General features: G+C 36.4%; 1 long non-coding RNA gene across 1 annotated transcript; it reads left to right on the top strand.

Annotated features, from left to right (window-relative positions):
* The first annotated feature begins 4,280 nt into the window (after nucleotides 1–4,280).
* LOC106042695 (uncharacterized) lies at nucleotides 4,281–12,573 on the top strand. Its single transcript, XR_001211291.3, has 3 exons — nucleotides 4,281–4,359; nucleotides 5,620–5,725; nucleotides 12,477–12,573. It is a non-coding gene; the product is annotated as an uncharacterized lncRNA (long non-coding RNA).
* Nucleotides 12,574–13,092: the final 519 nt, after the last annotated feature.

Below are 13,092 nucleotides of genomic sequence, written 5' to 3'. Positions count from 1 at the left end.
TAATGTTCAAATAATTTATTAAAATCTATCTTTCAAAGATTAAAAACTATAAAAAATTAGAGTGTTGAGAAGTTATTTTTGTTATTATTCTTGAACCTGTTTGTGTAAACACTTTTAGATTAACAACAAACTCTTTTGTTGTATTACACTACCAGGAAAAGAATATATTACTATTTCTGCTTTGAGGGGATTTAATGTAATTTTAAGAGAATCTGAATTGAATTATTGTGCTTATTAAACAGTTCAGAGACCTTCCAGTAAGTCACACAAAAAGTATGATTTAAATATTTGAAGACTCTCATCCCCCATTTCTTTTGTATTTGTGTGGGACAGATCGAAGGAAAAAACATGTCCATGGGTTAGCAGTCAGAAGAGCTGGGTGCCAGGCCAGGTCAGGGCACACATGTTGTAGGAACGTCTATAATGGACTTGAGTATTGAGCTGCTATTTTCAAAGTTCTGTTTATACCAATGGAAAGATGCCTCTGGTGAGTGACGAGTCTGTTCAGAGCCTACCATTTTATATCCACAAAATTAGGATTGTTTCTCCCAATGTTTATCATTTTTACATTTATAAATGCATTTATCATGTATTTACCTACATTGGATTCCATCTGCCATTTAATCATTTAAGCTCCCACTCATTCTTTGTAGCCATCCTTCACCTTTATTTCCCCAAATAATTAAGGTACTTCCTCAGGAAATTCTAACGGCAGACTAGACTCAATCCCTTCCTCTGTCTAAGTGTCATCTGTAGAAAGAGATAGGTGATTCTGCCTTAGAAAACAAACGAACAAGCAACAATATTAACAACAAAATGAAACAAACACACACAAATAAAAGAAGTTCAAAATAAAGAAATGTGAAAGAAAGCTCACCATCTTTCTCATGGAGGCTCTATCCCTTCTATGGCTTTCTACTCCCATGGATGGCTATGATCCAACAACTCCTTCTCCCCCCTCACCTGTTACAATCAAATTCATGATTCAGACTGAAGGGGATTCCCATGAAGCTTGTTTCCTCTCCTGCTCCAGCTCCTGCTCCAAATGCCTGTCTGTGTATCTCAGCCTCATGGATGTCAGCCTCCGTCAGGCTAGGGGAAGTCCTGCATGCTGAGAGTGGCTCTCTGGCAACAGGAAGGAAATGCAGTAGAGCACTGAAGTGATTCATACCCTACAAGTCTGTAACCACAGGTCTGGTGGCTTTTGTGCTACCAAATGTTCCTGGCATCTACACCCTCCTAACAGAGGTACCACAGCTCCTAGGCAGGTAAACCCAGCCATTCATTCTTTCTCTAGATGACCTCTTTACCTAGACAACCTCCTGATTTTTTTCCTGTGCTCTTCAGCAAGAAGGAGGATGATGGGTGCTTCAGAGGCAGTGAGTTTTTGATATTTGCTGCTTGGCTGGAAAGGGGAGATGATGTGGACTTCATAGATCCCAACTTTCTCTCTCTGTATGCTCTGCAAAAAAAACAAGGGAGAAGCTGTCTCACTCCAGGCTTGCATCTGGGGCTACATCACCCAGATGTCTTACATCCGCAAGGACTGACTGTGTCAGGGTGCCGCTGAGGTGAGCTTGGTCCCAGGAAGGGACTCTGATTTCTCTTTTGCAGCCAGTCTCAACATTTTTCACAGAATCTGTAGTCCATCTACTTAGAAGAGGTGATTAAGAAATAATGCCACCAGCATCCTTCCCCTATTAGTTGACTTCTCTTGCAAAAACTCCCACAGAAAGGTCCTGGACCAGCACAGGAAGCAATTTCTAGGGAAGGCGTATGGAGTAACAGAGATTAAAGGATCTGACTAACAACTTGCAGTCCATTGCAGTTGCCAGGCTTGGCATCTGGAATAGGCCAAATGCTAGAGGTGTTTACTCACAAATAGGCAATTCTGGTACTTGGTCATGACCCTATTCAGGCTTAGAGTCGATTTTAAAGCAGCTGAGGTCATTCTTAAGCTGCTCTACTGCTAATGGCAGAGGCTGGTAGTTATGTGAATAAGCTAAACATGAGAAAAGTTTCATCATTGTCTTCTTTAGGTATTCTCAATATTGAGTCTCTGCCAACCTATCAAATTATGTTTGTTGTTTTCTTTGGTTGTTTGGTTGTTCTTTTTCCTGCCGTAGTAGTAGGTGGGTTTTTTTTGTCTGGTTGTTTTTTTTTTGTTTGTTTGTTTTTTTAACATATATATATCAATTATCTGTTTTTGAATATTTTTACCTTGTCTGGAATTGCTGCCTTTGGCATCAAATACCACCCCACCTCAGGTTTCTGATCTTTATAGATCTTAAAACACTCAGTAAAGAAGTCCAGGTGTTTAGGAAGGAGGTCCATGTGCTAAGCAGATCGGATGATGAGGGAACTTGGCATGAAGAGAAACGGTCATTACTAGACTAAAGCAAGCTCAGATCTTGACAACTCAGGTAACAAAAAAGAAATCCTCAGTGGCTTTAGGTACTTCTGAAAAGGAGGTTTGATGATGGAGGCTTGAAACAGAGGGTTACATTTTGCACTCACTCAGCAGACCACGATGATTTTAGATGCTTCATGTCTTGTCTAAATGAAAAAGTTTTGTCAGTAAAAACACAGGCATTGACATAACTCTGAGAAAGAAAAAACTTTTCAGGTTTGAGAATTCCTAGATGTCATATATGTTTCTTAGAAAGACTCTTGTCAGATGGCATTGCAGCTGCAGGGCCTTTCTGCTAACAGAGGTGCAGGTGTAATCATAGTGGAAATAATTTACTAGTATAGGAAAGATAGACTTCTTTTATGACTTTAACTCCTCTAAACTCTGCCTCGCTTGCTTGCTTCTATCATGAATATAATAGTTCTCTAACACTGCCTGTTTTGAAAACAATGCCTGATAGTAATAGGCCTTCTTTTGATATGGTAGTAGGGACCATATGGTTCTATATGGATCACCAGAAATGCTACTGCTCTGCAGAAACAAGGACATTTTCTATATGCATTACATAAATGTCAAATAAGAAAGAATAAATGACTGAAAGGCTGCCATTTCTTTTTCAGCTGGCATTAATTGAAGATCATCTTAGGGAAGGATTTCTTAACCATGAGAAGTTCATTTGCTTGTCAGATACACACAGAATCACAGAATGACAGAATCACAGAATGGTTTGTGTTGGAAGGGTCCTTAAAGATCATTTAATTCTGAGTCCCCTGCCATGGGCAGGGGCACCTCCCACTAGACCATTTTGCCCAAAGCCCCATCCAACCTTGCCTTGAACACTTCCAAGGATGGGGCATCCACAACTTTGCTGCAGTCTAGCCGTTGTGAAGTTATGTGTAAATGGTTCAGCCATTCACAGCTGCATGTGAAATTAGTTGCTGATTTTACACATTTTTCCATTTGTTCACAGCACACAGACCAAGTGATCTTTGCATAGCACTTCAGGGATGGCCTTTGCTACTATATGTGGTCTTTCCATTTTACCCTCCTGGTAAAATGTGGCACGTTTTACTTCTTCCTACCTATATCAGAAGTAAACAGAAACTTCTCTCTCTTTCCCCACTTCTCTCCCTCTCTCTCTCAGTATTTCTCTCTTTTGGCTGTAACATGTGTTGTGATACTTTAAAAAATGTGTCTGAAAAAAAAGTTACAACACTCATTAGTCAAGGGCATTTTACAGCAGTAATGGCAACAACTGAGAATTATAATGTAAAATCTGTGGTTATTCACTTTCTCAAATTCTGCAGACTCTCCTAATTTACCACCAGTTCTTTTTTTGCTCATCAACATCTTTGAAAGTTGAACTTTGAAAGTTATAGCAGCTTATCAACATTTATCTCTATTTGGACAAGAAAGGAGCACTTGAGTATCACTTATTCTACTGTATAAGAAATTTTGCAAGGTATTTAAAGACATTTTGTTAAAGGTAAGTATGGATTTTGGAAAACCTTGTCAATATATGTAGACCTTACAAAGTGTGGTATTGATATTATTTGGGAAATAAATAAATAAATAAATAAATTGTTAATTTCTTGTCTTTTGTGTTTGCATTAGTTCTGGTTAGAATGGAGTTAATTTTCTTCACAGCAGCCTGTACAGTGATTTGTTTTAGATTTGTGACAAAGTGGTGTTGATAACACGTCAATGTTTTAGCTACTTCTGAACAGAGCTTACACAGAGCCAAGAATTTCTCTGTTTTTTACTCTGCCACCTGCAGTGAGTAATCTGGGGGTGGGCAAAAGATTGGGAGGGACACAGCCAGGACAGCTGACCCAAATTGGTCAAAGAGATATTCCACATCATATAACATCATGCTCAGCAATAAAACTGGGGGAGTTTTTCCAAAGTGTCTGTTGCTCAGAGTCTAGCTGGTCTTCAGTCTGCTGGTAGTGAGTAATTGCCTTTACATCATTTTTTTTTTTCCTTTTTCTTCACTTATTAAACAATCTTTATATCAATTCACAAATTCTTCTCAATTCTTCTCACTTTTGCTCTTCTTTCCCCCATCCTGCTGGGAGGAGCAAGCAACTGTCTGGGTGCTTAGCTGTCAGCTGGGGTGACAATGACTCGGTATAAATACTACAAATTTTCATTACCATAGATCCTCCATTTCAACTCTGAGGTGAATAATACTTAGATTATTTTCATATTTTCAAGCACTGTAAAAATGTGCCTATCTGACTTACCAGAGTCCCCAGCATAAAGTATGTCTGGCATGTAGGTCTTTATTTTGTTTCATTGCAGATGAACCATACAGGACAAATACATGGAGCTCGATTCCACAAAGACCACCTCTTTGATATCGTTTTCTGCATCATTCACGGAGTTGGTGGTGTTTTCTTGCAGAGAAGTTTAAATGTGATTCCTTTATCTCTCTAAGCTAAAGGAATACTTGCCAATTATTGTACCACATAGTCACATAAAGGGGAAAAGGACAGGTTAAAAAATGTCCTTTCCACTTTCTCTGTGTGTTCTCAGAGTCCTGTCCACAGGATCTCTCCTGTATTGCCAGTGAAGGGAGTTTTTGTGCCTAAAAATCTGTTTTGAGAAGGAACTGAGCATCCGTGAAGGATAGAAAGATGGATGTAAAAGATATAGACACAGTGATGACAATTATTACAGTCCAAACCAATTCACTCTATCCTATGTAGGACACACAGAAATCAATGATAAAATTTGTGTATAACACACAAACTGCTATACTATATCTACTATAGATAACTTATATAGAGTAAGAGTTCTTTCTTGGGGGAAAAAAAAAAGAAACAATGGGTTTTATTTCACATTGTGTAGAAAACTAGTCAGTTATATTATTTTCATAACTGGTCATTTCTATGGTCTTTCTTATACAAAAAACTATAGTAGATGTTCTAGTGATATCTTCAGGAATACAGTTTTATTGAAGCTCTCTTGTTATATTCATGCCTTTGGCTTTCTCAAGTAATTTTTCCCAAAGGACTACATTCCTTCCACCAATGGTTCTTTGTTCTACCTTCTGAATGACAGAGGCTGCATGTGGATTAAAAGAACTAATATATCAAATTATGTAGTTGGGAAAGAGAGATTCTGGCTTAAAACTGAATTTCATCTCTCAAGTTTTGGTCTGTGCTCCATCTCCAACCATAACTCATTGCCTCTCTGCTCCACAGCACACAGGGTGTTCCAGACAGTGATGGGGTAATGAGATACACACAGGGCCTGCAGTTCTCAAAATGCAACTCTAGGAAGCAAAATGGTCCCACAGCTCTAATGAAGGTAGGGCATAAGGCCAGTCTGGTAGACAATTCATTTTGTTTTCCAAATTATGCCTGGTCATAAGAACTCTTGAAAATCTTAGAAAGTGGACTGGAATCTCAAAAAAGATTTATTATTTCACTAAAGTTTCAAATGGAGCCAATAATCTATTGGCACTTAAAATCAGAAACAGCAATCAGGAAAGTGCTGAATTCACTAGAAATACAGTTTTTTGCTGGGGTATGAATGAATGACTTTAACAAGTTCTCTTGAAGTTTCTAGCTGAAAAGAAGGCTGCTCTCTGTTTAATTCCCAAGTCATGTTTTTTGTGTGTGTGCTTAGACAAAGCTAGTTGGTGCATCAGTGACCAGGTCTGCCAACATACTTTAGCCCTGACCTGTAAAGTAAATTATACTTTATATTTATTTAGTCACTGCATTTGGTCTCCTCTGAATTATAAAACTACCACTTGGGCAAAATGGTATGAGATTGTGCTGTGAATTTAGTCCATAAATTCACACCAGTATTTGTTTTTATCAGTATTAGATCAGTCCTGGCAGTTTTTAAAATCTAATCCCTGTGACAGGGTAATTGTTTTTATTTCCACTGAAAATGACTTAGAAAATTTTCATTAAGAGATGGGCCTGAAACAAAATGCAGATTCCGAACAGCTCTGTGCACTTTCTTGCCATATAGCAACTGAAAAAAACAGTTTTTGTTTTATTTAAACAGTCAAATTTAAAGTGACCTCCAAAAGAGATAAATGATTTCTGCAGAGTTCCTTTCACAGTTTATTTAAGAAGAATGAAAAATTATTTCTTCTGGAGTATTTTTAGCAGGTTTTGTACAGTCTATTTTTTCTAATACTTTATGGATAAATGAAGACAGTATGCCATGCAGTGAATATAATTATATGTGAAGGAAAGTATATATTTAATTGTGGCTAAAATATCAAGCTTTTCCATTTGTTAACACATACAATTAAACAGCTAGAATAGAAGATGACTTTGGTAAGGACTTACCATTCTGCTTTTCCAATTAAAATAAGAAGTAGTCTGTAATTACACCTGAAATCCCTAATGGGTCTTCTAGAAAATCATCAAAAAGTAAACAAAGTCTTAGAGCTCTGCTTGCTCATATTTTCATTGTGTACAGAGAATGTGAATCAAGTGGAAAAAAACAGAAATATTTCTGAGAGTCTGGAAGGGTAAGGATTCACAGGTCAGAGCAGCAGGTTCAGGACCAGCCTTCAGGATTTACATAGCGACCAGATTTGTTGTGCAGGATAGGAAAGGGAGATGTTGATCCCTCAATAATAAGGCCCAGTAAAGCCGTGTTCAGTAAGTCTCATAGATCTAAGGATGCCATTATTAGTACTTAGAAAAGCTGACTGGATACATCTTTCTTTAACATTTAAGGACCTCAGGGGTCTGAGTCACCTTTCTTTGGCAGTCTGTGACTATTCCCTTGCCTGTAATACATCATGTACTAGTCTTCAGAAGAGAACCTGCAACGTCTGCTGAGCCACTGAGCTCGTGTATCTTTTGAATGCTGAAAGTTTTTCTCTGGTTTCCAACAGAATAATCTCATATTTTCAGTTACCTCTTTCTTGTTGGCATTAAGAGCCTCTGAGGTATACAACAAAACCATGGAATGGCTTCAACAGCACAGGCCTCATTCTTCTCTTACTGGCAGTCACTCACACATTCCCTGCGGTCATAGCCTTGAGTAGGAGAGCAGGCTTTTTAGATGTGAACATGGTGCATGGATAGTTGCATTACAACCCAAGATACTCTTGAGAATTTAATTTTAAGCCTAGATTAGCCAAGACATATACAGTGAAAATTAAAATCCAAGCTGATACTCTTGTCATAAATTAGAGTAGGAAGATTATATATATAAAAGATTTTAAGTGTATATATTTCCCTTCTTCCCAGAATGTAGATGCCAAAATGTAATCCAAGATTTTCACCACTAATTGAGTTTCTGTTCTTTGTCTGCTGAGGTTAGAATCGTAAAATGTCTTAGAGAGGCTGTCTGGAGTTTTGGTTTTTCCTTCTTCAGGGACAGAATTATTTGTATAAAAATCTGTTAATTAGATATGAGATTTTATTAGTGACAATCCTATGACCATTTGAAAAATGTTTTTTGCAATGGAGTTTATATTCAGATTTGTTTTCTCAAATGACAGATATTTCTCTTGTTTTGTCTGACACTGGATTGAAATGATGAGATTTTTAATTCCATGGATGAGTATGTTTTCATAGCCGATTTGCACAAAATCTCAGCAGCATTCAACAGGTAGATGATGTATAGCACTAAGTTAGAGCTCACAAGACTTGGTCTCCATCACAGTTTCCTGAAGACTGCTGGTAAACCATTTTAATATTCTTGCGCTTCAACTTTCCTGTTTGTAAAATGAAGACTTATATTCCCCTTCTCATTGAATTGATTTGATATCTACCAGTTTGATATCTGCCAGTTTTTACCAAACAAAGATGGAGAACATTTATTTTTCAAGACATCATTTGACATGTATATTTCAATCCCTTGTGATACATTGAGATTCTGTTGATATTAATCTAGTTCAATAAATCACATATTAAAAATAAATAAGAAAACATTTAGAATTTTCTCTTTTCAAACCCTAATCTTATCCCCAGTAAGAATCTCATCAATCAAGTGACTAGTAAGAGTTTGAAATTTATCCTGGTATGCTGTTTCTTATGAATGTAACAAGAGTATGCACAATGAAATATATATCCAGGGCCTCCCATAATGTTATACTCTTTAGAGTAAATATGTGTTTATTATCTGTGTTGAATAATTAAATTATTATCATTATTTCCATTGCAGGGAAAATGTGGAAGATTCATTTTACAGAACTTTCTCTAGATTGGCTAGTGTTCAGATAAAGGCAGTTTTCCTGTCTCTGACACTAAAACCATGTATTTGTTGCTTTTCTTTTTTTTGTTTTTTGTCTTTTCTTTTTTTGTTGTATTTGTTGCTTTTCTCTCTAAGAAATGAGAGATCAGGGGTCCACTTTGATTACAACATGTACTGTAAAGACATTTTACCAGCGAGTTGGGATACTAAGAGAAAAATCTCATAAAAAGATTGCTCTCTTGCTATTCAGCAGTGAAGAATAGGGTTTTTTCTTGCCTTTAGTATAAGCTGCCCATCATTTTTTTCTCTGAGCTTGGCAAAAGCAGGTTCATTTATCACTTTGACTCTTTTGGCTTTTGAGTCAGCAAAGTGGAGTTTGAACACCTCTTACATCTTTTTCCCCTGCTTACTTTTGAAAGACAGCCATGAGTACTATACTGAGCACAAATAAAGACAGACTTTCTCCTGAAGAGCTTTGCAGGTAAACACTTGAAAGACTAGACGTTCTAGGAAATCCAGATGTTTGGAAGGACATGAATGAAGAAAGGGTGATGTCTTGGCTGAAGCTAGGCATGAATGTTTTTACCAAAATATGCTACTAAATTTAGCCTGGGTGGCTCAACAACTTTCCCTTTGTTACCTGAAGATTTCCCACTATTATGTTGTAGGGACTCATTTGTCTCATAAAAGGGGGCACATGAGCAACTCGGGAGACCAACAATTCCACTTGTTCACAGAATGAGCTTCAAAATACTGGAATACCTGTCCCTTACCTCTAACTAGAAAGGGAATCATTTTCTCTAGTGTGAGAATAACCTCTATTTCCTTTCATTTTTTAATCCCTCCTTAAACACTGTCAAGTTAGTGACAACTTTACTGAGAATCTCTTTGAGTTAGTCTGCACCCAAATCCTCTTTGGAAAGTCCAGTATTGCCAGCATGTAGTTACTACTTTCAGGCAAATTCCTGTATTTCCAAATCTGTCAGACTGTACCACTCTTTGGTTGCTCTTAAAATGAAACATCATTTGATTTTCTTATGTTTTCTGTCAAAATTCCCATTGCTTGTCAAGAGGAATGTCCTGGCTTATAATAATGCCAGGATGTGGACACAGCTCTGAATTTGAACTGTCTTCGTGTCTTGATGTTAATCGCATGAAGTCTATGCATAACATTTTTGCATTTGTGCAATATTATGGAGGTTCTGGAAGTCTAATTCACCCCTTCGTCACTATAATTTTGTACTGGTGGAATCTCAGTGTAATTCAGTGACTTTAGCATAGGTAATTTTGAGGATGTAGCTTGGGCAGTCAGGTCTCCACTTGAAATGGATGTACTTGGGAGTTATATAATCACAGTTAGAAAAGAATACACTCAACATTTGGATTACAGCAAATAGGATAAAAAAGAAATATACTTTTTCAAATTTTGGCAGTGTCTCCACATTATCAGTCAAGTGCAGATAAAATTTGAATCCCTGACTTTCTTGAAGTGATTTTTATTCCCCCCTTTTTTTAATCAATTAACAGAGACTTAGGGAAGAACTTTTAGTGATGAAAAATATATCCAAAACAAAGGAGTAACTAACTGTACATAACTCCAAAAACACTTCTTAGGGTTGTGTTATGGAGTGAAAAACTCTTACGTACAGAGGTCTCAAAGGAACTGCCATTCATTAATGTTTTAAACAGATGCTTCACTGAGCAACATATTTAATTAAATCCACAACAATTGTGCTTAAACACAACAGATTTTTACCAGAGCAAGCATAAAGTTGAATCATGGCTACAATTAACCAGGCTTGTTTGTACGGTGTGTTTTATCAAACAGGTAGGGTGGCTTTTCAAAGACATTAAGTTAATTGCTGATCATCGTTAAAAACCCCAAAACAAAGGTGAAGATCATAGTGTGCATGCAACAACTACATGGAATCCGTAGTTTGCTACTCTTTCTACATGTTCTGGTGTTATTTCCATACAAGGGACTTAATGGGAGAAGACTGAGCTTTTCTAAGTGTTGGTGATATATGTAAAATGATGTTTACATACATTGGTGACATATGTAAAATGACTTATGTATTTATAATATTTTTATATATATATATTTATATAGTGCTTTGCAAAGACCATAAACAAGTGTATGGTGTGACTGTTTATGTTATAAACAAGCAAGTAGGAACCGCTTTCTCTTGGTTTCAATATATAACCCATATGAATGCTAAAAAGATCATTGACTACACACACGACCCAAAGCCACAAGCCCTAATTACAGTGAATATTATACAGGTGTAGTCAGGATTAGAGTACAGAATGACACCTTCACTTTCCTCAGTGCTCTGCCACAGGAACCTCATCAGGTTCAGAGAAATTGCTCCAGATTAATGTAGGAATTTCACTGGTTTTGTATCTGGGTTAGTCTACTGACCTCAGTGGAGTCTCTCTGGTGTGAATAGTATTTGAGTAATGTTAAGACCTCTGTGGAAAGATTCCTTTGAAGATACTTTGTAAAACTCTGCCCACTCTCTTATATTCCTTTGTCTTTTTAATAAAGTGCCTTGGAAGAAGCTATCTTTTTTCTCCTCAAAAAGCACAAGACTTTAACCTGTTCTATAATGCAGAAAATTTTAACACTGTATAAGTGGAGATTCTGTGCAAAGTTGGGATTTTTGTTGTAGCATTGTGATATACAGCACTCTACAAACCACATGAACCATTACAAGCACAGCAAGATTTATTTATTGCAAGAAAGTTTGAAACACCCATTACTGGTGGATTTCAAGATGCAATAGTACAGAGTACTAGATAATATCATCCTGTGTTTTCCTGTGAAATGTTGGGCTTAATGATCTTTCGAAATGCCTTCCAACCTGGACAGTTCTATGATTCTAGGATTCTATGAAAACATTGCAACATTTATTCTTCTATGTGCTCACCATTTCTTATGCATTTGTGGTGTAAAATTCACTGCAATGCACAGTTGTGTTTTTGAGGAAATCTTAATTTATGCCAACACTTATATAAATTACAAATATCTAGTATTAAGGGCTCTAAATAAAGATTCTGGAGACTCAGTTGCTGCTCTGTCACAGACTGTGTCAGCAGAGGAATTTTTCCAGTGTCTTCTAACCCATCTCTTCCTCTGCATAATTTATCTGGTACGTTTGGTGAAAGAATTTTTTTGTGTGTTATGCAAACAGGACGTTTTCATTTGGATGACTAAATAACATTGCAATACAAATGATAAAATTACCATTCTCTATTTCACTAAGAGCACTGTAGGCACTATTTCATGTATTCAATATTCAAAAAAAAAAGCACTACTTTTTCTTAGTGTGATAGAAATATGTCAATATACTACTGTATTTCTGATAAAGGAGACTTTTGTCAAAGCATTCATTGCTACACAGTCTGATAAAGCTGCACATGGAACAAAAAATCTTATGGTTACCTTACGTATTTATTTATTTAAGCACCAAAGAAAACCAGTTCTTCTCCATTCCAAGGCAACAGTCTATCAAATTTTACCACAAAATAATTGCATTGTCTGGTAAAATAATCGAGCCTTTGCCCATGAAAAAAATCTTTGTTCTTTTGGGAACTTGTGGAAAAATTTTGCCCTGGGTGAAATTCTCAGTTTTGCTTAATCATTTGTTGTTTTTGATATTATCTGCTTTTATAAGAAAAATTCAGAATTAAATTGGTAGTAGTTTCACAGTATCCATAGCTTAATAAATGTCTGAAATATAGAACATTTCAATAACTTGTGCTCTAAACAATAAATAAACTAAGATTTATTTTTTTATATTTTCAAACTGTGTTCAAAGGTCTAGAGAGAAAGACAAGGATGCTATTTTGCTGTTTTGACAGATTTTCTTTTGATTTTTTTTAGGTTATTATTATAAAATAACACATATTCTGAAGGAAAGTTAAAATGAACTATCTTTGAACATGCGGAAACAGGGGACCTATTTCTTCTTTCATCTTTCCATCATTTGCCTTCTCTGTGAAGCAACATTGGAGTTAAAAAGGAAAATAATGAAAGGTGTGAAGACTGCCAAGAGAGTTGCCATGGTTTTAAAAGCAGTTGTAACCAACAAAGCCAAAAAAAAAAAAAAATCAACACAGGAACAATACTAAGGAGTCTAATGAATGGTCAATAATATTGTATGGTATAAAGTCAGTATTCCAACCCACTGAAAAATACAGGGCCCAGTCCTTGTTTCCTTCAGATTCAGTGGCAAAAATCCCATTTACTTCAATAACACAGGACTGGAACTTCTACTTGGAATGGGTTTATCATAATTATTTTATTTGGCTGAAGTTCTTGTTTTCATATTTCCCTTTATGAGGAATTAAAATGACTTTTCAACTATAGACACAGTATAATATAGCAGCAGTATTGTTGTTAATGGTAGGAGGTGTCAAAGAATTCAGTCTACAAATAATTACTCTTTTCTACCTGCAATTATTACATTTAATTTTGTGAAGCAACACTGTTTTCATGT

The sequence above is a fragment of the Anser cygnoides genome, chromosome 2, assembly GCF_040182565.1.
Source record: "Anser cygnoides isolate HZ-2024a breed goose chromosome 2, Taihu_goose_T2T_genome, whole genome shotgun sequence".
Classification (NCBI taxonomy): Eukaryota; Metazoa; Chordata; class Aves; order Anseriformes; family Anatidae; genus Anser; species Anser cygnoides.
The sequence above is the reverse complement of the archived record's forward strand: the minus strand, read 5'-3'. Positions and strand labels throughout refer to the sequence as shown.